General features: G+C 38.6%; 1 long non-coding RNA gene across 2 annotated transcripts in view; it reads right to left on the reverse strand.

The window, feature by feature from the left end:
* The window catches only part of LOC106734270 (uncharacterized), a 47,703-nt gene extending 31,319 nt beyond the window's left edge, over positions 1–16,384 (reverse strand). For both annotated transcript variants that reach the window (XR_003548468.1, XR_001369956.2), the window contains exon 1: positions 16,249–16,384. This is a non-coding gene — a long non-coding RNA (uncharacterized LOC106734270). The remainder of the gene's footprint in view (positions 1–16,248) is intronic.
* Between the last annotated feature and the right edge of the window lie 10,902 nt (positions 16,385–27,286).

Raw genomic sequence — 27,286 nt, forward strand, 5'->3', positions numbered from 1 at the left:
CCTGTAGAGAGCTCTACACAAAATGACCTCACTTATGTCAAGCACCACACTCAACTGCTTACACCAGACATAAACAACCTGCCTGAACCAGATAGACTGCTATTGCCACAAACCACGATGAGAACAAACCTCGATAAACCAAAATGGCCACAGTGTTAAGAACATACGGCCATGCTAAGGCCCTTCTCAGAGAGGCGTATAAATTGGCTCTCAGGCACCTCAACACCATCCCACTGTGAGCCATTCCTGTGTGTGAACCAGAACCACTAGGGTACTCAAGCACATACTTCAGTAGAAACAGCTCTGCTCTGCCGTGTCACTGGAGAACTTCCTGTGAATGCCTTCGTCTCAGAGGAAGGAGCCATTCCACTGAGGCTTCCAGGTGGACCCTTGACCTAGAGCCCCTTTGTGGTGTGGTGCATGTATTTGCCTTGAGCAATCTCACCTCCCTGATATTTACCCTGTTATGCTTTCTTGTGTGTTAGTACGTTTGATGTGAACAAGGCTCTGCCATTCTGGCAAGACACAAATTGAGTGATGGACTAATTCCCTGCACTCTCGACAAATCCAAAGTCATTTATCCTGAGGTCATTTTTATTTCATTAATAACACTTCCAAAGGCATGTATGAAGATGCTAGTTGTAAAGCAAAATGTTCCCTGCTGCCCTTTTGCATAACGCTCAAGTGTTGCCTGGTTCTCTTGATGGGAGAGGTAGCTGCCTACATAGTATGATACGAATACATTGAAAGTTACTTCTGGCTTACAATACTTTCACTATCCATCTACCATGGGAGCTGGAAATTTCAACTCTGAAACTAATTGTTCAAATTAAAGTATTGCTGTCAAAAGCCATTGCCAGAAGACAACCCTTGACTTCCAATCTAGATAGCCTTAAGTTCCTAACTTAACCCCTCACTTTTCTGCTTGAAACAAACCACAAAGGCAGATAAAATATTAACAGGTAAGAGGAATGAGACAAAATAGGGCTCAGAATGAACTGAACAAATCAGTGGATCAGCTACAAAACAGAAAACTGCGAAGCTTAAATCTAGGCTTCATAAACTCCTGGACAGGAAGTCCGTGTTAGTAATAGGTATCTGTGTTCAAGGGACAATAAGTACTAAAAGAAGTTTCATGTGGGATCAGCAGATGACGTAGTGGTTACGTCACTGGACTCCCACATGGCTGACCATGGTTCGAGTCCTAGACCCAGTGGCTTGAAACTCATGCCAGCATGTGTGCATGCATGCCTAAGATTCCAGGAGGAGAATGGAGGAGAAGGAATTGTAGTGTGGCCATCCTCCTGGGGAGATATTTTTCATTTTCCCTTTCAATGTCTGTGTCTCTCTGTCTCTCTCTGTTGAGTGCACAAACCCTAAGGTAAAAATCTATTTAAAAAAAGAAAACTGTATGTAAGACAGGAGACAAGACTCATGTTCACTTATGGTTCAAGAGGCAGGATGAAAGAGAGGCACAGCCTCGCAACAAGAAACTGAGACAAGCCAGCTAGTTCTGTTAACGGATTCCCAATATTTGCAGTATGCTTATAGAACAAGAGTACTAAAATATCATTGTAAAATCTTTCATGGATCTGTGCCCTGTGGGCATATTGAAAGTAACAGAAAAAATTCTTAAATATAAACTAGAGACAGAGGAAAAACATTAAAATCTAACTTCATACCATGTACAAAAATAAATTTCAAAAGTACCAAAGGCATCAATTAAATGGAAAAATTAAAATGTTCATAACAAACTATATGAAAAGGATGTCTGTACCTTCTATTCAATCTCCCTGATAATCTAAAACTTCTGGGGAAAAAAAATAAAGTCTATTGGGAAAAGACAAATATCTTGATGACTCTGGGTTAATATTGTACAATAGTAAATAACTAAAACAGGTTGAGATCAGGATATATTTTAAAAGTCAACAAACTTGAAAATATTTTGAGAAACAAGGAGCTATCAAAATGTCTCCAGCATTTTTGGCCTGAGTGAAAGAAAGATAATATGCTAAATACTGACTTGGGAAAGACTAGACAAGGCATGGGCTGGAAAGAAAATATTAGGAGTTACCTTTGGGCAAACTATGATTGATGCTCCTGCTAGATCTCCACATGAAGGCATAGAATAGCAAGTTGAATACGTAAGTCCAAGGTCTGGGGAGAAATCAGATCTGGCAACAAAAACTTGGAAGTTAGAATATATAGATATCATTTAAAGGCCTGGAATTAGATGAGGTTGCCTAGGGACTAAAACAGTTGAGGGGGAAACAGTAAAGTACTAAACTCTGAGGAATTCCACCAGTTAGGAATTGGAAAAAGTAGAAAGAACCATCATACTGATGAGAATACTGACAAGTGAGAAAAAAGGAACCCAATATATCTGTCCTCTAGGTTTATGTTCAAGAAGAAAAAATGTGGGACCAGCAGTTAGCGTAATGGCTATGTCGCTGGACTCCCATGTAGTCGACCGCTCGCATTCCGGACCTGGTGGCTTAAAACTCACGCCAGGCGCGTGTGCGTGCGTGCCCGAGACCCAGCAAGGAGAATGGAGGAGAAGGGATTGCGGCATGGCCATCCCCTCTGGGGGGTTATTTCTCGCTTTCTATCTCTCTGTCTCTCTCTGTCTATCTGGCGAGTGCACACGCCCTATAGCAAAAACCTCTAAAAAAGAAAAAAAAAAAAAAAGAAGAAGAAAAAATGTGATTGACTATATTCCAAGTTTCTTAAAGAGACCAAAAAAGTGGTGGCCAGAAGCTGAGGGGAGGGGTAAATGGAGAGAAGTTGGTCAAAGTATACAAATACTCGATTCAGGAGGATGAGTAAGTTCTGGAAAGCTAAGGTACAGCAATGTCACTGTAGTGAACAAAGCTATATTATATACTTGAAATTTTCTAGAAAACAGATCTTGCAGTTTGACCTAAAAGGAATAAAGATAGAAAATGGTATCTGTGTAAAGTATTGGAAATATTACTTTACTTAAGATAATAATTTTCATGATGTATACATATATCAAGTCATCAAATTGTCCACATTAAATACATACAATCTTTATTTGTCAACTGTACCTCAATAAAGCTGGGGGAGGGAGGATTATTCATATAATAATGAGAGAAGAAGAGGAAAATGGGTTTTTGAGAAATCAAGTAAGTAAGGGCTTAGAATTAACCATAGATTTTGCAATATGAAGATTGTTAGTGACCATCACAAAGAGTATTGGATCTGAAAGTCTGACTAGAATAGAAAAAAGAAAACAGGAAAGAAAGAAGTTAAGGTGGTGAGTCTAGACACATCTTCTAGGAGTTTTCTTCATAACAGAGCACAGAAAAAATGAAACAATAGCTGAAGAGGAAGAGCAAGAAGAATTTTTTTTTAAAAAATCTGTTATTTTTGTAGTTGTTGTTCAAGAGAGTTTTGCTATATGGAGAGTGTGCTCGCCAGAAAGACAGAGAGAGAGAGAGAAATCGTCCACCAGAAGGGATGGCCACACCACAATCCCTTCCCCTCCATTCTCCTCTCTGGATTTGGGGCATACGGGCACATGACCTGGCATGAGTTTCAAGCCACCAGATCAAAAACTTGAACCATGGTCAGCCATATGGGAGTCCAGCATCTTAACCACTACGCCACCTGCTGGCCCCCAAATCTGCCATTTTTAAACTAATAGGAATATTTCTTTAAAGGGGAAATAGTTGATGTTGTAGGAAAAAAGGCTAAAATACAGAAGTTAAGTAAGCAAAGAGGGAGTAAGATCTAGTGCACAAGAGGGTCTTTTGGCTTTACAGAGATGCGGAACAGTTCTACTATTGTAAGAAGTACATTTTAGATCAGTATTATAACTCTGTATGAATTTGTTATCTATTTTACTCAGATTTTTTTTTCACTTTTAGATAACTAATTTTTTTTGAAGTTTTTGCATTAGGGTGCATGTACCTGCTGGTGAGAGACAGAAAGACAGAGACAGTGAGAGGGGAAGTAAGAAATCATCCCCTGGGGGACTGGCCACTCTGCAATCCCTTCTCCTTTCTCTTCCAGGTATCTTGGGCATGCACACACATGCCTGGTATGAGTTTCAAGCTACGGGGTCCGGGACTCAAACCTCAGTCAGCCTTGTGGGAGTCCAGTGATGTAACCACTATGGCATCTGCTGGCCCCAACCTAATTGGTTCTTCCATGCATCTACATGTTTGGAAATTACATGTTTGCATGCACACACACACACACACACACACACACACACACACACACCTGATTCTTGTGTGGCTCATATTCTTGATACGTAAATCAGGAAATTCTTGCAGAATCTTATGACCTTTTAGAAAATGAACCCTCCAAATTGGTTGTTCCTGAAACTATGAAGGAAAAAAAAAAAAGAAAGAAACAACACCGTCCCATACAACTCGTAGTTCTCAAGGCACAGTTATTGAAGCTGAATTAAAATTTGATGCAATGTTTAGAGACATAGGAAGATTTGTCAATAAGAATAATTAGAAGGAAACATTTCTGAGTACATGAAAATGACTTTGGAGTTAACGTCAACATGAGAAATGTTATAATTTTTTATTTTGGAAATTGTGAATTTTTCAGATATGAATATGACGTAAAGCCCCTATAGTAAACTAATTTTTAGAAAATGTTTCTTAGTTTCCAATTTTACATGTTTTCCATCTATTTTTTGTGTGAGTTATACATAATTAAAATGTATTGGTGCAGTTCAGTATAAATAAAACATTTTTATGTAATTTTTAAAATGGCATGCTCTTTCACTTTCAGGTGAAATAGCAACGGTTCTTTTAACACTGTTTTGAAATGTCTGAAAAATTATCAAATGTTGTAAAAATAGCTTACATGAAATTCTGAAGGAAAAAAATTAAACTTGAAAATTAATTTATGCTGTATTGCTTTGAGATTTTAGAGTATCGGAGATTTTATTTAAAAGTCAATAGCTTAAGAGCTGCCAGATCATGATGTACAATTCAACATCTACCAATTATTTTCCTCCGAATTATTAAAGTTCCGTTAGAGCAGCTTCAAAAATCTGCAATTGGGGACCCGGGCCCTGCTGCGGGCCCCCGCCACCCCTGGGACCCACACCCAGCGAGGCGGCGGCGGGAGGCGGGCCCCCCAATTAAACAAATTAATTCTTTAGAAAAAATTGATGGTTCAGTGCCAAACAACTAGTTTAGTAGGTGAGTTAGTTAGGATTTAAATGACTCCATCTGTCTTCTGAATCTGTGATCTTTATGTAGATGACATCTAGCAGAACAACACAAGTAAATGCTTAATGAAGTTTTAGGAATAGGTAGGAGGGACCAGCAGTTAGCGTAATGGCTATGTCACTGGACTCCCCTGTAGTCAACCGTGGTTTGCAATGCCTACAGTAGACGGATGAGAGGCAGACGTCAGAGGATGTGGAATAACTTCCAGATATCATACAGCTTGTAAGCAATCCAAACTCTCGACTCAATGAAATGCGGTTGAGTTGACTCCAAAGTTCATTTAGATAATTTTATTACCCAAGTGTCTCTGAGAAGAGATGGGAAAGTAGTGGGTTCTTTTAAAATTTTACTTATTTATTTAATTTTGGAGAGCGCATGTGCTTGTTAGAGAGACAGAAAGACAGAAACTGAGAAATCACCCATCCTCCTGCCAGAGAGAATGGCTACACTGCAATCTCTTCTCCTCCATTTTCCTCTTGGGATCTTGGGTACACATGTGCCCAACGTGAGTTTCAAGTCTCTGCTGGGTCTGGGATTTGAACTGCCATTGGCCACATGGGAGTCCGGCCAACATTTCCTTCTCAGTCAGGGAGCCCGTCTCTCTCCATGCCCCCGTAGCCCACAGAGATCACAGCATCTGAGGCCAGGCGGTGCAACGGTAACCCACTGCACCTGGGGGGGGGCGGAAGGCATGGAGGGCAATCATGGATGCCAGGGACAATGGTGGAGGAAGATGGGACATAGCAGAGGGTGGGGGATGGGGAATCAGGGATGGCAAGACAAAGGGCAAGGTATATAGGATGTAAGAATTGGAAAATTATTTGCTGAGAACATGTATGTGGATGTGCTTGATTGAGTCAATGCACAGTGTATTTTGGATGGAAAATTCATTTGTGTGTTGTGATGGTGTAAAGTGAATTAATAAAAAAAAAAAATCTACAATTGGGGCCAACAGGTGGCATAGCAGTTACATTGCTGGACTCCCACATGACCAACCACACTTCGAGTCCTGGCCCCAGTGGTTTGAAAACCATGTCAAATGTATGTGCATGTGTGCCCAAGATCTTGGGAGGAGAATGGAACGGAAGGGATTGTAGCATGGCCATCTCCGCTGGAAGAAAGTGTGCCACATCTAGGTTAGCGGCCTAGAAGCTGCATGGGAGCCTGGGCCATGCTGAACCAGCCTGAATACTTCAGGCACCATTGTGCATGCCTATAACCCTAGCTCACTGGGAGGATGGAGCAAGAAAATGCAAGATCCTGTAAATATGCAAGACCTTTTCTCTGCTTCTCATAAGGAAAAAAAAAAAAGAGTTTACGATTTTATTTCTTTATATGCAACATTTTAAATCAGAGACTAACAAAAGTAGTGATTCCCACTGTTCTGACAGTATTTTTCCTTTTGTAACTCACTGTATTAGTCACCTCAGGCTGACATAACAAAATATCATAGACTGAGCAGCTTAAGCAACAAGAATTTATGTCTCAGTTCTGGAAGTTAAGAAGTCTAAGATCAAAGTGCAAGGAGGTTCAGATCCTGATGAAGGATTCTTTTCCTGGCTTCTAGGTGACTGCCTTCTTGTTTCTTCACATAGCAGAGAAAGAAAAGGCTCTGATCTTCCATCCTCTTGTAAGGGCGCTAATCTCATCATGGGGCCACACTCTCAAGACTTGATCTAACCTCCCACAAAAAATCCCACTTCTAAATATATCGCACTGAAAATTAGGGTTTTAACATTCAAATTTTGAGGGAACACAAACATTCAGTCCTAACATTAGCTTTCTAATGCAATTAAGCAGAAGTAGATATTGTACTTTCTGGGCTGTCAAATGTAAGTTTGTTATGAACCTTTCACCTTGTGTGCATTTCTTTACACTTCTAAGTGCAACACCAAGCATTCAAGCATGAACAAGTTCTAAACAAGGTATTAGGTCTCTCCATAAAAACCATTGTGGTCTCTAACCAGACCATTTAAGCTAAAGCGAGATATTTCTTTTTTTTTTTTTTTAAGAGGTTTTCGCTATAGGGCGCGTGCGCTCGCCAGACAGACAGAGAGAGACATAGAGACAGAAAGCGAGAAATCACCCTCCCAGAGGGGATGGTCATGCCGCAATCCCTTCTCCTCCATTCTCCTCTCAGGATCTTGGGCATGCACGCACACATGCCTGGCATGAGTTCTAAGACACTGGGTCTGGGACGCGAACCATGGTCGACTATGTGGGAGTCCAGCGACATAGCCATTACACTAACTGCTGGTTCCCAAAGCCAGATATTTCAAGACACATTTGAGGAGTATTTTCTTGTCTGAGTGCTTTGAAAGATTTCCTACCCTAATTTAGCTTTCAGATTGGTGCTAAGTGAACCAAGTAAACAAATATGATTTAGTAGTTCTAGAAGTTTTTCTTCTTTTGTCATTGATCAGAAAGAAAAAGGTTTTGCCATGTACAAATATAAGATTTGGTTTAAGATCTTACGAAACAAATTTTCACTCATCAATGGCTGACTTTTCTTGCTATTCTTTTAAAGAAATGATAGTTCCTTACCTTTCAAGATCTAAAACACGATTTTATTTTCACCTCATTTTTCATAGGCCCAATGTCTTCAGATTAAACAGAAGTGAATAAAGTAGACTTTAAATATTAATCACTCCATGCAGTGTTCAAGCAGGACAAATAACTGACAGGCAATTTTCAGCTTTTATACATTATTCTTGAAAAGGTTCACAGGCAGCAGCTCAGCAGGGATTGCCTTTCTAAGATATGAGTTGTTATTTGCTTCGTGTTTATATTACATCACACAACTAAAGAGTATCACACATGCTATTGCCTTGGTCATTAAAATAAGCAGAGATTTTGAGTGCAAAACCACCCTACACGTATAGGGAGAGTAGGTACAATACTTCTCTTCTAGAAGAAAAACATGAAAGATTTGGAAAGAAACAGAGACAACCAACAGAACAGGACTGAGAGATTAGAATAACTATTACAACAGTTAAACGTGAAGTTATTTCCACATACGGTCACACCTAATCACATCTCTATTTGTCTCCCTGTCATTCTCTTCATGTTGACAAGTCAGTCTTGACTGAAGCTACTATCCCTGGAATTGCTAAGCATTATTGAATTAGGTTGTGAGAAGGAAAGTATCTGAAACGATGTATGAGAGATCTTCAAAAAGTTCATGAAAAATGTGTATAATGGGTTTCAAACATTTCGTACACAGAAATAAACTCTTAATTTTGGTTTTTCCCACAAACTTTTTGAAGTCCCCTCATAGAGCTATAAGGATAGTGAAAAAATAAGAGTTCAGTCTAACCATGGACTTTTCTCAAGCATAGAATTGTAGTGTCTAAGAATTTGCAGTGAAACATGAAAACATAAACTATGCATTTAGAAAAAAAATAAAATAGGGAGATTCCAGATGAACAGGCAAAGTTTCTGGAATGGAGTCTATATCTGAAAGAACACTGAAGGACCTCTCTTTAAAAGGTTTTAACATTTCCTAACTTTCTTTAAATTGAGTGCAAGAAACTTTTCTTGAAAGGTTAGATCCCTCACGGAAGCATAGGTACATATGATTTCAGAGAGAAGCAAATCACCTTGGCCATCTTAATGTGAAAGAGGTGATGCTACCTAGGAGGAAGTTGGTCACTAGACTATTGGTTTCTAAACTATACTAGGCACTGAAAATTTGGTGAGTTGTATCGAATGGAATGTTAAACAAGAATTCTTCTTATCAATAAGTAAAACAGATTCCAACACTATCCATGGAACTTTCTGACCAATTGGATGGTTTAACACTGGAAGAAGCTAGGTGAAAATTATATGAAAACTCCTTCCCTCAAATTTCTGAGAAAGAAGCCTTTATCCTAGAAGGCTTTTGTTTCACTACCTAAAAACAGGAGATCAGGCCTATTTCCCAGTATCTTCCTCCTTCTATTGTTTATATGTGCATATATTTTTCATTTAATGTTAGAAAACCTTGCTCAGGGCCAGCAGGTGATGTAGTGGTTAAGACTCTGGACTCCCACATGGCCAATTACAGTTCGTGTCCTGGACCAGTAGATTGAAACTCATTTCGAGGATGTGCGCATGTGCCCAAAATCCCAAGAAGAAAATGGAGGAGAAGGGATTGTGGCATAGATAGCCATTGCCCCAGAAGGTGATTTCTCACTTTTTCTCTCTATTTCTCTCTGTCTCTCCCAGGAGTGCATGCATCCTATAGCAAAAATCTCTCAAAAGGATAAGATGGTGTAAACCGTAACATAGCAACTGGAACAGATGTTTGAGGATTCTAAAAAGACAAACACCACATGTCCTCACTTAATAGCAGAAGTTAAAAGACTTGATTATGTAGAAGTAGATGGTATAACTGTGGATGCCAGAAGCTGAAAAGGGAAGAGGGGAGATGGGGTGGGAAGAACTTGGTTAACGGATAAAAGGGTGCACAAAAATAAGTGGAATGAGCTATAAAGTAGTAGAGGACAGAAAGTTGGAGACAAATAAATATGCAAGAGGTCTTCAAAAAGTTAACAGAAAATGCACATTATAAAAAAATGAGGGGTGAACATCAAAATTATTTGCACTGAAATAAATTTATGCTTTAATTCCATTTGACTGCAAACTTTTTAAAGTCATTTTACATATTTTGAAATGACCTGAAGAACAGATTTTGAATGTGCACAACACAAAATAAGGCTAAATGTTGGAGAAAGTGTACTATTTATTGCCCTAATTTAACCGTAATGCATTATAGTGTGGAGAATCACACTGTACCTCCCAAAGATGGGTGACTATCATATATAAATTATAAACTATAATAAAAACATTATTCATTAAAAAGAATCAAACAGCAGGTGGATTGAAAAAGATCAGACCTCAAAATATCACCAATCCTCTAGTAAGTTCATTGTTAATTTTTCCTTTGGTAGTCAGAAGATTTCGGATGCATCAAGGCACCCAGAAGCTCTGAAGTACGCACCTAAGGAGACTCCTTTCATACAGGAGCTGGGAAAGAAATGTTTTGTTCTTTTGTTTTTCCAATTTCTTTTCATTTTTTTTCTTTTTTCTCTTCTTTTCCTTTATTTTTTTTCTTTTCTTTTTACTTCTTTTATTTTCTTTTTTCCCCCTTTCCTTTCTTTCTTTTTTCTTTAAAGAAAAAATTGGACCACTTCAATCCTGGGTTTTATAGATAGGGATGTCCAAGGCCCTTTTCACTACAGCCCATTGAATGCTAAGCGTGATCAGGCTGTCGTCACTGGACTGAGTCCTGGCTATGGAGACCAGAAAGTTTTAGTTTCAAATGCTGGCTATGTGCCCAGAAGTTCCATAACCTTGGCAATTATCAAATCTCTCTGAGATACCTTTTTCGTATGAGCACAATAATAAAACCAGCACATTATCAGGTTGGTATGCACCACATTCCTGGATTGCTAAACATTCTCTCTCTAGAAAAATGTAATATATCTGAATTCATGTATAAAATTAAGTGCTACTTCTTTTTTGTCATTTTTATTTTTAATTGACACATAAAACTGTTTATGGGGTAACTTTTCAGTACATGAATACAATGTGTAATGATCAAGTCAGGGTAATTAGATGTCCACCATCTCCAACGTTTATCATTATTGTGTGCTAGGAGCCTACAAAATCATCATTTTTAGCTATTTTGAAATATGCAATTAATGAAGTACTATGGTATAGAATGTTAGAGCTTATAGTGCTATCCAACTGTAACTTCGTATCCATCAACCAACATCTTTCTATTCTCCCTTCCACACTCACACCATTCCTACCCTCCAGTAACCACTGTTCTACTCTTTGTTTTTATGAGGTCCATTCTTTTAGTTGTCACATGATTGAAAACATGACTTTGTTTGTTTTTTTTTCTCTCTTTCTATTCTTGGTTTATTTCACTTAATATAATGTCCTCCAAGCTCATTCATAAAATGCAACTTATTTTATAAAATCCTAATTTAAGGTATCAGTTATGCCAGTTTTTCAGCCAAATTTCAGATATTCAAATTTTTAGAAAAATGTACAGAAATAATCCCCACCCATGTCACTCTAGGGTTAATTCTCTAATTTCCTCTCCTGCGCTCTAGAAAATAAAGGCAAAGTCACAACTTCCTTTGATTAAAATCTCTGCTTGTCCTTGTCATTAAGACTGGCCTAAACATATCGGTTGCTTTAAAATTGCTCAAGTAAAATAGATTAATATCTTAGATAACTTGTTAATTTCCTTTTCGAAAATGTCCTAAACTTTCCTAGATAATGATTGAAAGGAATTATTGTCCCAATTGGCATGCCAAGGGATAGACTAGAGTGATTTTTTCTTAAGTTCATTCTTTGATTCCATAAGGGAGTGGGAGTGGGGAGGGAGAGACAAGGAAAAGAGAGACACAAAGACACATACTCCCAGCAGGGTCCTTGTGTCACTACCCTCCCCTAGCCTCAGACACCCCAGAACCTGAGTAGGTGCCTGGTTTGTTCAGGGAAGGCCCAGGATGCAAACTGGGCACCTCACCATGTGGGTTCAAATTATTTTTAAAATTTTTACATCATAACTCTGTTACTCACATGTAGGTATTGTGTTTCTTTTATATCTAAAAAACTAATCCAAGGCATTGTAAAGTCTAATTTTCCCATTTGAAACAATAGAAAATAGACTCACGATAACTTGTAATACATTGATGATTTTCAGAACACGTTTCTGATGTTAAGTGGAAAACCTTGTATTATTAAACCATGGGCTTCCATAATCCATAGAAAGTGGTGGGAAAGAAAGATAGGCATCTTCAAAGCCAAGTCTTTCTATAATCACCTTTCCTCTCAAAATGAGAATAGTTCCTGAAAATGATCTGAAATACAAATAGGAACATCTTTCGCTCTACTTTATTTTCTTATTTTTTTACATCCAACCACTGTACATCTTCACAGCATACAAAATGGATTTTCCCAATGAATATGCTGTATTAGTCCAAAGACATTACCACACACGTTACTGTCAGCAGATAATTTTACATTTTTGTGTTTGTTAAATATTTTAGTTTTATTTCCCCTTGTTTCTTTTCCCCTATCCTTACTCCCCCAGACTAGAATGATTCTTAATGTTACGTCCTGCTCTGACATTCTCTAATTCCTTATTTGTGAAATTTTCAGAAAATAAAAATATACACGTTCTTTCTTTTTTGGTGAATCTCAACTAAATAATTAATTCCTGTCTCAAGCATAGCTCAAGGGTATGTGTGTCCAAGGTTGAGCCACATTGTCTCAGGATCAAACCTTGAGCTTCCTGAGACTAAGAATCACACCTTTCACTTGTTTTCTTTTTCTTTTCTTTTTTTTTAAGAGAGATTTTTGCTATAGGGTGTGTATACTCATGGGAGAGACAGAGACAGAATACAAGAAATCATCCCCCATGCTGCAATCCCTTCTCCTCCATTCTCCTCTTGGGATTTTGGGCACACACACAAACGTACTTGGTGTGAGGTTTAAGCCGCTGGTCCAGGACTCGAACTGCTGTCCACTATATGGGAATCTAGTGATTTAATAGCTACACCATCTGGGCTCCATTCACTTCTTTTCTAAATGAACTTTCAGATTATTCCCAAAATTTCAACTCCTAAACAGCCAAAGCCTCGATATTCTACAGGTTCATTGGCAATAAAGGAAAAATTCACAAATAGACCTATGGATTTTAGGGTAATTTTCATGATAAAACAAAACAGTGTATACCACAGGAGGCACCATATGAGAGTTCACTTCTTTCTAGTACTTATCCAAGAGTACTCTCAGTGGACCAATGAGTAGTTATTACTCAATATAGTAAAAGGTCTTTTGATCAGAAGATACAGAATAATATCATTCCGAATCATATGGGATTGTCTTATTCACCCACTTTCCTATGTTTTCCTTCTGATATAATTATTTTCAACTTTCCATTCAGACTATTATCTTTTTTATAATCTCAAAGAGAACTGTAGCTTTCCATGAACCTCAGTTAAAACCTAGAAACTCCCATTACAAGAAATTTTCACTGAAGGAAAGAAAAAACAAACAAAGCACATAGGGATTGAACCAATTTTGCCATTGTTCAAATGAATCCTTTTTTAAAAAGGAAATGTCTATCATTTCCTTCTCATCTCAATTTGCCGATCTTTGTAAGGAAGATCCATGAAGAGGAGCCGGTGGGTGATATAGTGATTGAGGTACTAGACTGCCAAATGGTTGATGGCAGTTTGAATGCCAGACCCAGAAGCTTGAAACTCACACTGGGTGCATATGTGTGCATGCCCAAAATCCTGAGAGGAGAATGGAAGAAAGGGTATTGCAGTGTGGCCATCCCCGGGTCAGGGGATAGGGGTGGAAGGTGTCTTTCTCTCTCTCTCTCTCTCTCTCTCTCTCTCTCTCTCTTTCTCTCTCTCTCTTTTTCATTGAGCACACATACCCTATAGCAAAAAATCTCTTATAAAACATTTTTTAAAAAGAAGGTTCATGAAGAAATTTGCACCCTGAATATTTGTAGCTTTTTACAACATGTAAAGATGAGCATAAATGATTACGTGAAGATTACTCTGGTGTTATTCTATCTGCTGGCCTTTTGCATGCACCTCAATGAACAGAGACAGCAGGACTGTCGATGATGACAGATTTACACTGGGTGTGTCACCACACATGGAAGGTGTCTTGACAGAATGTCATCTCTCAGTGTCTGTAGGTTTAGTTCTAATCCTATTAGCTGAGGAAATAAACTTCTCAGAGGTGAAGTGGGCATACAAAACAGAAAGGGACTACCTCAATGAGACCTTCTGTAGCTGTTGGTTTTCCAATGGAAAATAAAGTTGCCAGGAATATTTGTAGAAGAGGATTTTGAAAAATAATTGTGGAAAATATAACTAAAGTACAAGTTTATATTGGTGCAAAATAAAAATTAAAAGTGGAACGGACACAGCTCTTTTCATCATACACATTTTCCATGAGCTAGTTGAAGACCTCTCATACCTATTGCCCAGACTATAAAATGGCAGCCTGTGTCAACGCACTGCAATGATGAAGTAGAAAGCCCAGCCACGAGAGAGAGCCAGCCTTGCTTCCACACTCTCCACCACTGCAGCTAGTCCCATACTAACTAAGCGGCATCTCCTGTGGATGTACCCCTTGCCCCTGTTTGTAACAACACTTGCACAACCCAATTTTCTGTGCCAGAGACTTTCTGAGCCAGAACTTACATCATTCTGTGGGCACTCTGGAACCTTGACCAAACTCAAAATTGGCAAAGCTTCAGCTGCATTTGCAGTGAAAAAGTCAGAGCCTAGGTAGGGGTCCTTAAGCGCAGGTCTGCCTCCTATTCCTCATTGCCCTGCACATATTTTGTGCAACTCAACTGAACTAACGTTTGTTATGAACATTGCATTCTTAGTGCTGGGACACCGATAGTTAACCATAGAGATGCATCTCTGTACAGAAGTTTGACGACGAAATTGTAATTAATTATATGGCTATAAAAAGTGAAGTCACATGTTGGAAAACCAATGTATGGAGAGAGAGATTGTTAGAGCAGACTAGGGTATCCATAGTCTAACAGGGAGAGTAGAGCAGGCCTCGTATAAAGAATTCTAATATTCTAACGTCATCATATCCACTTTCCATAGTCTGAATGGACATTTAGTCTCAGGTTCAGTAGCAAAATCTGGCAAATATTATGGCCAACTAGAAGATATGTGCCTAACTGCAATATACAATCTAGCAAGCAGATAGTCATTTCTGAGTAAACATTATCAGTATACCCAGTTAAAAAAAAAGAAAAAGAAAAAAAGAAAAAAACAGAAATGAGGATTTTTAGGAGAACTTTTCTTATATAAAAATACTCATTTTTTTTAATAAAATGATACACGTATCAAATAAAATACATTTGAAGGCCACATGAACCCTCTGGCCTCTAGTTTGAGGCTGCTGGCTTCCACTAACTAGCAGGTTCCCTGTGGGATCAAGGAACTGGGAATAGGACCAGCAGATGGCATAATGATTACATCATGGGACTCCTATGTGGTTCGAGTCCCAGACCCGGTAGCTTAAAATTCATTCCAGACACATGTGTGCATGTGTGGCAAAATCCTGAGAGAAGACTGATGGAGGAGGGATTATGGTATGGCTTGGGTGTGATTTCTTGCTTTCTGTCTCTCTGTCTTTCTCTGTCTCTGGTGAGCACACACACCCTATAGTAAAATCCTCTCTAAAAAACATAATAATGATAATTTTTAAAAGAAACTGGGATAAATGAACAGAAGGGAATTTAGACAGTGACAATAGGACAGTGTTGACACTGGCACTAAATGAGCAATGCCCTGACCAGAGGGGTCGATATAAAACATGAGGGAAAGAAAAGGAATGGAAGTTGGGAAACTGAGGGATGATTCAATTTTATTAATAATTAATTAGAAGTTCCTGCAGAGGAAGGTTTTCTGCATTTTATACATATTCTGAATTTGTTTAGCATAACTTAAATATGTCAGATTAAAAATCAATTAATTCTGCTCCTTTGATCTGCGGAATGGAACTCTTTGTAAGAAATTAAACCAATTTTCTCACACATTAAAAAAATGCTCTCAACAATACTTCTTCTGTTTTGGGACTAAGCAAACTCTCGCTGGCTAAAAATAACTATGAATAATCTACAACATCTAAAGGGGCGAGAGTATAACAAGCGGCTTCTCTCTGTCCAGATGTGCTCAACTATTCATAAAAATGCTTATCTAGGAAGATTGTGGTATGAAGACAAAACTATTATTTCTCTTCAAGGAATTGAAGTCAGCCTAAACATCCTTACTATATGCAATAGTGCTGAAAAGTTTGACATCTATGACGAGAAAAGATAAAAGAAGCAACAAGATCAAATTCAGCCCTTGGAGGAGCAGAAGAAAGGAAGGACAGACCTCAGGAGGGAAAGCATAAGGTTACAGGAGGGGATAAGACTTGAAGGGAAGGGAGAACAGGCAGAGGGTTCTAGAGAAGGACCTAGAATACTCACCGAGGGGAATTTCTCACGGAGAGCACCTCCAGGTTTCAGGAGTGAGGCGTGATTCCGGTGCCCCATAAAACGGTTTAGGTCTGGTCTAGGTCAGTATTTCGCTCCCAGCAGCCATATCACAGGCCCTCCGACACCAAAGGCGCTGAGACTGAAGGAACGTTCACCACCAGGTGGCGCCCTCAGCTTTTCCTTCCTGTGTCAATACTTTCCTGTGTCAGCCACGTGGAGCTGATTTCAGTTTATCTGGCTAGAGTCATTTAAAATTGGCCCCCCTCACCTTCTCTGTTCTTCATCCCAACTTCTAAAAGGGTCAAATAGGATAATGGACAGAGTTAGGGGTTTAACCTCCGAATAATTTAATCACAATTTCAAATCCATTCAGCAAGTGTGTTTGACCACCAGCTATGTGCTAAGGTCTAGGACGAACACCAGTGAACACAGCCTAAGAAATTGCACCTTTCTTTGTGGGGCTCACATTCTGATGAACAGACAAAGATTTAGAGACATAGTTGCAAATACAAATACATAGAAAGAAAAATGTATTAATTATCCTAAATTTTCACCAAATTGAAAATAACAAATTAAGAGTGTGGGTGTAAGGACACTTCTGGGTATTTTTAAAGGCAGTGAGGGAGCTTCCACAGAGTAGAGAATGATATTTTTGGAGAGGCAGTCCCAATACATGAAGACAAATTTAAATGTTTACCTTCTGTGCTGGGCCTCCACAGGGACTCAGGATTTGAGTCCCAGACCTGGAAGCTTGCTTTCTCAATCCCACTCCACCCCTAAGTGAGTGCACGTGCCTTATAGAAAATTTTAAAATAAAAATAAATTAAATTAATAGTTCTTTATTTACTTATTTATTTTACTTTTCATGTTTTATAATTTTACCAAGAACTGTCCTGTTTATTTTCCACTCTGGTAAAAAAAGTAACTAGTACTATTGGGGAAAGTGGCAATTAGAGGAAGCTTGATCTTGTGTCTTTGTCAATGAAATCTTATTTACACACACACCAAAAAAAAATTAAAATAACTAGTATTTCCTGGAGAACTTTGTGCTGCGTGTGCCTATCCAGGGTACCTGAGAGGAAGCAGTACTTTTTGGTCACTGTTTTCACCTCATTTTGCAAATATAACTTGTTCTAACCTATATAAGACCCCTTCAAAACATTGCAAGAAACATTCATTTCAAAAAAGTGAAAGTGAATGTGTTTTTTCTACTGACATTTTAAGTTACTTAAAAAATGAAAATAATTACAGTGATTATCTATTGCTCTTAAAATCCTTGGTGTACAAAACCTAATAGGGTGCTGACTTTTATTCTTTTTTTTTTTTTTTTTCTGGAGAGGTTTTTGCTATAGGGCGCTTGTGCTTGCCAGACAGAGACAGAGACAGAAAGCAAGAAATCACCCCCCAGAGGGCATGGCCACGCCACAATCCCTTCTCCTCCATTCTTCTCTTGGGATCTTGGGCACACACGCGCCCAGCGTGAGTTTAAGCCACCGGGTCCGGGACTCGAACCGCAGTCATCTACGTGGGAGTCCAGCAACATAGCCACTACGCTAACTGCTGGTCCCGGGTGCTGACTTTTAAATGCTCATTTTCCCTTTTGGATATGCTCCTCCACCAACCAATCATTTTAAGTCTAAGAAACTTTTTTTTCTCAACTGCTCTCACAGATGAGTTTCTCTAATGAGTTCTATTAATTCACTGAGAATCTCGGAACTGAAAATGGCATAATTAGCAAAGGGTAAGTATCCTAAAAGTTGATATTTTGGTTCACATAAATTTCTACCAAGGCTAGATGTTTTTGTTTGTTTGTTTGGGGTTTTTTGGAGGTTTTTTGGAGGTTTTTTTGTTGTTGGGTTTTTTTTTTATAATTTTGCTGTTTGACATGAACACTTGCTGGAGAGAGACAGAGAGAGAGAAAATGAAAAACCACCTTCCGGAACAGATGGCTACCCCTCAATATCTTCTCTTCCGCTCTCTTCAGGATTTGGGGCTTGCACACACACACGCACACACACACACGGTGTGTTTTTTCAAGTCTCCAGGTCCAGGACTTGAACTGTGGAGTCAGTCATGGACGATCTAGCACCTTAACTATGTCACCATCTGGCCCAGTTTTTGTTTTTTAACTTTATTTATTTCTTCCATGAACAAGAAAGAGAAGTAACACTTCCAACAAGGTCTTGACAGGATGATCCACCTGAGCCTCAGCCAGTTTTGATTCATGGGCACACGCATGCCCAGTATGTCCAGGGAGGTCTCCAGATGCAAACCTGGAACCTTCCCACATGGGTCAGCCTTGCAGTGTGTTGCATATTACCATTGCACTACTGTCTGACAACTTCACATTCTCAATGCTTATGGTGGCTTACCACAAATGACGTTTTTCCCTATAAAGCTAGAGAAGCAGTCTTTAGCAACCAAATCTCAGGATTTCTTTTATTTTTTAGAAAGAGATTTTTTTCTAAAAGCCATGTGTGCTGGCTGGAGAGACATGGAGAGACAGAGAGACAGAAATCAAGAAATCACCGCTCGGAGGGTTGGTCATGTCACAATCCCTTCTCTTCCATTCTCCTCTTGGGATTTTGAGCAAGCACCTATACGTACTGGGCATGAATTTCAAGCTGCCAGATGCAGGACTCAAACCGTGGTTGACTATGTAGGAGTCCAGGGATGTAACCATTACACCATCTGCTGGTCTGCTTTCAGAAAATATTACAGCAAATTGGGCCAATGATGGAGTGCCTTCCTTTATCGTTACTATTTGAGATATGTCAGAAAGGGCAAAAACACACAAAACACTACAAATTCAAATACCACCATGCTTGCGAACTCCAATAATCATCCTAAAGCAGAGAAAAAGTATCTCATTGTATGAAGCATACCTGAGAATCTACCAGCATCTTCAGATAAAGCATCAACCACCCATTGAGAGTAAGTCAGATGTTTAATTCTTGGTAAATAATTTTGCTTGGCAATTTCAAGTGAAAGTTAATTGTGCTTGAAGATACTTTTGAGTTTCTCTTAAGGCAAATTATATAAAGGCTGAATAGTTTGGTGTAGAGATCTTAGGTGGAAATTGGTCAAACAAAATAATAATAGAAGCTGATCACTTTGATTTAATCTAATGCTCTCAACAGGTATCCTGGTCTCTTAAGATTACCCAGGTGGTAGGCTAGGAGGTGGCATAGACGTTAAGGCACTAAACTCCCATATGGTTAACCAAGGTTCGAGTCCTAGATCCAGTGACTTGAAACTCATGCCTGGATCAACTGCATGTGTGTCCAAAATCCCTAGAGGAAAATGGAGAAGAGGAGACTGCGGCATGGCCATCCCCTCTGCGGAGTGATTAGCTTCTGTCTCTCTGTCTCATTCTCTTTGGTCCTATACCAAAAAATCTCTAAAAAAAAAAAAATGATCAAAGTCGCATTAATTTTAGAAACTTAGCCCAATTTTAGTTAGGTCCCTAATTACTCACTGAACTACCTTGTAATTCAGGCAGGCAATGTTTTCTTTTGATTGAAGCATCCTAGTTTTCCAGGAATTACCTTAAAGAAATCTACCTTACTTTTCATTTACTTTAATAGAAAAAAATTAACATTTCTCTGAATAAAATCTGTCCTGTAGTTTTCTCCTTTAGTAAATAAATAACTAAAAGACATATAATTCCTGAGTAAGTGAATGTGAGAAGCACGAATCACATGGATAGCCCTACAAGGCACTTAACACTGAAAGTCAACATTCCCCATGCCACAGACTTCTTGAAAGTCTTTACAGAAAAAAAAAAAAAAAAAAAAAAAAAAAAAAAAAAAAAAAAAAAAAAGTGCACTGAGAACTACTGAACTTATCCAAACCCCTTATTTCACAGAAGGAATAAGAACCAAAGAATTAAGTTGATTGGCTCCATCATTTAATCAGAATAAGTTAAGGTTAGAATATAAATTATCGGACTTCAAATTCATGCTCTTTCTCTAGTGAGCAGATTTTTCCTCTTTCCATGGTTTAACATATACACGTTTTGCTAACAAAATGTTTTCAAACTCTCTTATATTTATTTAACAATTACTTCTTTTCTGGCACTTGTTGACACATACCTGGTCTAGCAGTCACCAGAATGTCTACCATATAAGTCATGGGAAAATGTCTTAGGACACAGAACTCTTTATCAAAAATCTCACGGGGGCCAGATGGTGGCACAATAGTTACCCATTGGATATATATGAGAGGATCCCAGGTTCTCATCCTAGAGCCTCCCTATACATACAGGCATGTGTGTGCCCATGAGCCAGACAGCCTGGAACTGGGTGTTGATCGTGGCAAGGGGATGCTGTTGGTAGTGACTGGCTCAATCCTCTTTCTCTCTTATGGCAGAAATTTAAAGAGAAAAAAAGAAAATTTAAAAAAAGAAGAAAAAAATACCCATTGTCAGTATTGGAGTAGTTTTGCTTCATCTGCCTACATTGTCATGTTCCTGTGAAATGGTTAATTTGATCAATAAATAAATACATGAGAAATAAATGTGTAAGCTATAAAAAGAAGACAAATATTTATATTTGTGTTAGTATTTATATTTGTTGGCTATTAAGTATTGTTGTCATTACATTCTGTTACCTGAAGTCTTTCATTCATGTAGTTCTGCATTCAAGATGGCCACTTTCTACCTCTTCCCATTTGTTTTTCCTTCATGGAGTCTCTGGGAAATAATCTTTAAATGAACACTAGTTAATTATAACTCTACAATCTTGAATTACCTCATTTCCCAGAATCTATTCAAATATGTGTCCTAGACATGTTTTTATTTTTAATGTTTGTGTTGTTTCATAGCCCTTCTAGTTCTATTACTATTTCTATTTGTCAAGATTTTTTATAGGCCACTTAGATATATGAACTGTGGCAAATTTAACAGCTTCTCTAGAACAACTTCTCGGTTTGCTCATGTGTAAAAATGGAAATAAAATTACCTGCTTTGGTAGTCATGGCAGTGCTCACTCTGAAAGAGCTGTGCTTCTCAGTCTGGGACCACATGGGAACCAGCAGTTAGCGTAATGGCTATGTCACTGGACTCCCACATAGTCGACCGCGGTTTACGTCCTGGACCCGGTGGCTTAAACTCACGCCGGGCGCGTGTGCGTGCATGCCCAAGATCCCGAGAGGAGACTGGAGGAGAAGGGATTGTGGCGTGACCATCCTCCCTGGGGGGTGATTTCTCGCTTTCTGTCTCTATGTCTCTCTCTGTCTGTCTGGCGAGCGCACGCGCCCTACAGTGAAAATCTCTCAGTCTGGGACCACACAGGAAGCCCCAAATAATTCCCAGTCCACCGTAAAAGCCAGGTGCAGTGGTGTGTACATATAATCCCAGAGACTCGGGAGGCTGAGATAGGACAATCACAAGCTAAAGCCTAACTGAGCAACATAGTGAGACCATGTCCAAAAAATGAGCTGGTGTGTGCCTGTAATACCAACTTGGAGGTTGAGGCATGAGAGCCACACGTCTGGGCTAGATTGGGCAATGTAGTAAGACTGCATCCAATTTAAAAAGCTAAGTAAGATGGTTAGTTCTTGCTAGGATGATAAAGCAGGAAGAACACAACATGGCAAGACCCACCCTTCCTGCCCAACCCCGCAAACCTACCTAAGAACATTAGTTGGAGAATTAAATGATAATATTTTAAATTGTAAAAGTGTATCATATAATTTTACTTTGCAAATAAAAAATAAATTGGAAAAAATTGGGGCAAAATATCTATAATATGCTAACACTGTGCTTATATTTGTATAAATGTATCTTAGATTCAGACACTGAATCTAAGACCAAATTAACACCCTACTGAGACCAACAGATGGCATAATGGTTACATAGTTGTACTCTCACATGGCCGACTGCAGTTTGAGTCATGGACTCAGCAGCTTCACACTCATGCCAGGTGTGTGTACATACGAGCCCAATATCTCCAGAGGAGAATTAAGAAGGGATTGTGGTATGGTCATCCCTTTCACACACCCCAAAGAATGATTTCTCGCTTTCTATCTCTCTGCCCCCCCCCCTCTACCCAGCAAGCACATGTTCCCCATAGCAAAAATCTAAACAAACAAAAAGACTCTATTAGTTAAGTTTCTCTACTTACTACTAATGAGAATTAGTGTCAAACAGCACAAGTAGTAACTGCTCATCTTTTCTAGTACTTAAGAGGATAAAGAGTAGGAAGACCAAGATCTTATTGAAAGGATAAATCTAGAGATGAAAAAGGGTGATAATCAAAACAGAATGGTATCGGCACAGAAACAGACAGGTGGACCAAGGGAAAAGAATAGAGACCCCAGGAACAAATTCCCAAATATATCTAACTGATTTTTGACAAAAGGTACCAGTCGATCCAGTCGGAAAAGGAAAACCTCTTAAGCAAATGATGCTGGAAAAATTGGATATCCACCTGTAGAAATATGAATCTGAACCCTTACCTCTCACCATTGACAAAAAACAACTCAAAGCAGATCAAAGATCTAAACCTAAGACCTCAAACTATAAAACTACTGGTGTAAAACACTGGGGAAACTCTGGGAGACATTGGAGTAGGCAGAGACTTCTTATATAAGACCCCCAAAGTACAGTCAATAATCCCAAAAATAGAAAAGTGGGATTACATCACATTAAAAAGTTTATGCATGGCAAAAGACACAATAATTAGTGTGAACCGACAGCCCTCAGAATGGGAAAATATTTTTGCAAACTATGTGTCAGATAAGGAGCTGATAACCAGAATACACAGAGAACTCAAGTGGCTTCCCCCAAAAAAGGTGATTAACCCAATTAAAAGATGGGAGATTGAGTCCAAAAATACACTTTCTAAGTAAGACATATGAATACCCAAAAAGCATATGAAAAAAATGCTCAACATCACTCATTGTAAAGGAGATGCAGAGCAAAACCACAATGAGATACTACCTAACCTCAATCAGAATGACTAAGGTTAAAAAAAAAAATGATAAGTGCTGGTGGGGTGTGGTGAAAGGGAAATTCTCCTACACTGCTGCTGGGAATGTAAATTGGTCCAGTCACTGTGGAGAACAATATGGAGATTCTTCAGAGATCTTCAAATGGAACTACCATATGATCCAGCCATCCTACTCCCTGCTATCTACCTAAAGGACAATAGAGTACCTAGTCAGAAAAGTGCTTACACATTGATGTTTATTGTGGCATTATTCACAATTACGAAGACATAAAACCAACTCAAATGTCCACAAACAGAGGAATGGATTGAAAAAGTGTGGTACATATACTTTATGGTATACTACTCCGCCATAAAAAAAAAAAAAGACCCTGGCTTTTGACAGAGTGGATGATTATGAAAGGTTTACTGCTGAGTGAAGCAAGCCAGGCTATGAAGAGACATTGTATGTCTCCACTTAATACATACCAACTGTCTGCACTCTATGGCCAAAACTGAATGACTAGAAGAAATATAAACATAGAGAATGGTTATAAACATCAGATACAATGTGGGAAGAGGGTGGGTGAAGGAGGAAAGACATTAAAGGAAAAATAGAGAGGCAAGATATTTATGGGACAAAGAAATGGGTTATTATCTATTAAAGATAACGTGTATAGTATTCCAACTTGACTGGTGAGAACTGTTGGAACATTCACTTTACAAGCTAAGTGACATATGTGATTGAATGCATAAAAGAAACTGAAATTTTTAAAAGGTGATATCTTATTCCATATTAATAATGATGACACAATAGCTTATAATCAAAGATCACTTTACAACTTACATAACATCTTGGCTTATAAAAATTGAAAGTTAAAAATTGAAAGTCAGTATGGGCAGGAGGTAAAACTATATGGTTATATAGGTCTCAAAGAAGAATTTTACTAAAAGACTCAGAATATGGAGCAAAACTAAAATAAATAGGTGACACTTAACAATAGGCAAGTTAAAATGAAAGCTTAGATATATTTTTATAATTATTAATACTACCTTTCCAGTGAGTAGTTTAAGAGCCTTCTGATGGGAACCAGCAGTTAGCGTAATGGCTATGTCGCTGGATTCCTACGTAGTCGACCGCGGTTCGCGTCCCAGACCCGGTGGCTTAAAACTCACGCCGGGTGCGTGTGCGTGCGTGCCCAAGATCCCAAGAGAATGGAGGAGAAAGGATTGTGGCATGACCATCCCCCCTGGGGGGTGATTTCTCGCTTTCTGTCTCTCTGTCTCTCTCTCTGTCTGTCTGGCGAGCGCACGTGCCCTATAGCAAAAATCTCTCTCTCAAAAAAAAAAAATAAATAAGCCTTCTGATAATGTGAGAGTAGAAATTGTCAAAGCTGTGATTGTATTTTCTGGGAATCTGGATCCACTCTCCATTCCCTTCAACTCTTAGACTCTATGAGTGGATAGGGGGAAGTAGCAAAAGGTACACAGGAGAAACTATACTTGACCAAGATTATTTGTTAGGCACAGTATTTGATACTTGGAAAAAGAAATTAACCAGATCACTTTCTTTGGAGATGGAATATTTAAGAGTTTTGGAATTTGTACACTAACTCAGATGGGGTAAATTTCATACTAGATAGACACATCTAATCCCCATCTAAGCAATACATCAAGAGCTCGAGTTCTTAAAATTGAAGGAAATAAGTATAATTAATCTTCCCCATTGTTCTAGTGGCATAATTACAGCAACAGCTTTGCAACTGCCTGGGAACCAGTGCATCTTCAAAACCAAAACACTTTTGGCAATTTTTCCAAGCCTAGATAGCATTATTCTGCCCTACCATGAGAGTGTAAGAAATGATGTACTTAGTGTAGAAAGCACGTCCTAAAAACATAAACGGAGGACTTTGAAGTAGTCTTTTGCTAACAGGATTGTGTGCTTGAGTGTGTGTATCTGAAAATAAGAAGCAACAATACGAAAATTGACAGCAATTGGACATATTTTCTTTGGTTTTTCTAGAAAACTTTAAAGACATTTCCACTGACATAAAACCTGAAAATAACAAGACCTTGAAAGCCCCAGAAATTCAAAAAATTCTTCCCAGGTCCCTAACAATCATAGAAACAAGTCTTGAGTTCTGAGATATGATTAAAGTTCCACGGCTGATATTTGGTGGTGCTCTCAGTCATCTCTCTCCTGGCCAAAATTTTCAATAAGGTAATTAAAATCCATGTTTTAAAAGAGTATCGAAATTTTGTCAACATTCTACCTTCTCTTTTTCTGGTTTTTGTTGTTGTTGTTGTTGTTGTTTTGTAGAGGTTTTCGCTATAGGGCGCGTGCGCTCGCCAGACAGACAGAGAGAGACATAGAGACAGAAAGCGAGAAATCACCCCCCAGGAGGGGATGGTCATGCTGCAATCCCTTCTCCTCCATTCTCCTCTCGGGATCTTGGGCACGCATGCACATGCGCCCGGCGTGAGTTTTAAGCAACTGGGTCCGGGACGCAAACCACGGTCAACTACGTGGGAGTCCAGCGACATAGCCATTACGCTAACTGATGGTTCCCTCTTTTTCTGTTTTTATTTACTGAATGATTTATTTATATAACTTAGTTGAACTTTAAAGGACTTTCTATCTCTCCCTGACAATATTTTTATTCACTCATGATTCAGCTTGAGATTCTTTTTTTTAATGAATGAGAGGGTGAGCAAGAGAAAAAGGGAGAGTCAGAAAGGAAGACATAGAGAAATAGGTATTTTTTTGACAGGATATAGACATGTCATAAGTTTCCTGTGCCACCTCACAGTTAGCTAAGACCACAGGTCTGTGCTACCACACCCAATGTGTGTAGGTTGTTTCAGGAACAGAACCCTGGCCTCCTATGTGGCCCCAGCCTCATGCAGCAGCCTCCTACCATTTGAGCCACCATGGCAGGACCAAGACAGTCACTTTCTACATTCATAATCAGAGCTAGAGTGATGGAAGATAGAAAGAAATGTTATAAAGATAGAGCATTTTGTTAAGAAAAATTATGTCTTAGTTCTACCAAATTACCACATTTTTAATGATAAGCTTTGTTTTTCCAGAAAGTTTTCAAACCAAATACTTCTTTGACTTTTTATTTAGGAAAACAATCATTACATAACTACTGTATGCCAAGCACTGTGCTCAAATAATGTGAAGTACAGGAGATATTAAAATGAATAAAATAAATTTTATGCCCTCAGAGACTAACTTTTCAGTTAGGGAGAACTACTTGTATACAACGATTTTAAAAATATATAAGGTACTCAGATAATCATGAAAGAGAAGAAAACAAATTCTAACCTCAGTATGTTAAGTGCTCACAATTATATCATTGAGGAACATTTTTAATTATCAAATATGAGATATTATTCTAATTATATAGCACTGTTCATAAAAAATAAGAGTCAAAATAATTATACCTAATGAAATACTTTTCTAGAGTTGTAACTTGCCATAAATAAAATGCCTTTGTGTTACTAATAAATAGGAAGTGTTCTTTTAAAAGATAGATACCATACATTCTCATTCACTTTTGGAAGCTCAAGATTTTGCTCATGTAGAAGTACTGACTGGAATGATGGATACCGGAAGCTGGGATGGGGAGAGAAGTACAGAGGGATAGGAAGAACTTGATTAACAGATACAAGAGTGCATAGATAAGAGGAAGGAGTTCTAGAATGCTAAAGTACAGTACAGTTACCAGGGCAGATAGCAATTTAAAATGCATTTCAATATAGATAGAAAAAGGATTTTGAATGTTTACAACACAAAGTAATGGCCAATGTTTGCAGTGATAGACATATTTATTGACCAAATTTGGTTATCATACACTCTATACAATATTGAAACACTGCACTATTCCCTATAAATATGTATAACTATTTAGAAATATATAGGAATGGACCCAGCCATGGCAGTCTATGATACTCAGACACTGTGATCCACAGGCTGGGACCACATGGTGGGCCTGAGTGCATTTCTTAGTCTGACCTAAAGGCCAGGGGTGTGTGCTGTGTCTGTAACCCCAACAATTCAGGGAGGTTGAATATGAATATATATATATATATAT

Source organism: Tupaia chinensis, unplaced genomic scaffold, assembly GCF_000334495.1.
Source record: "Tupaia chinensis unplaced genomic scaffold, TupChi_1.0 Scaffold000013_1, whole genome shotgun sequence".
NCBI lineage: Eukaryota > Metazoa > Chordata > Mammalia > Scandentia > Tupaiidae > Tupaia > Tupaia belangeri.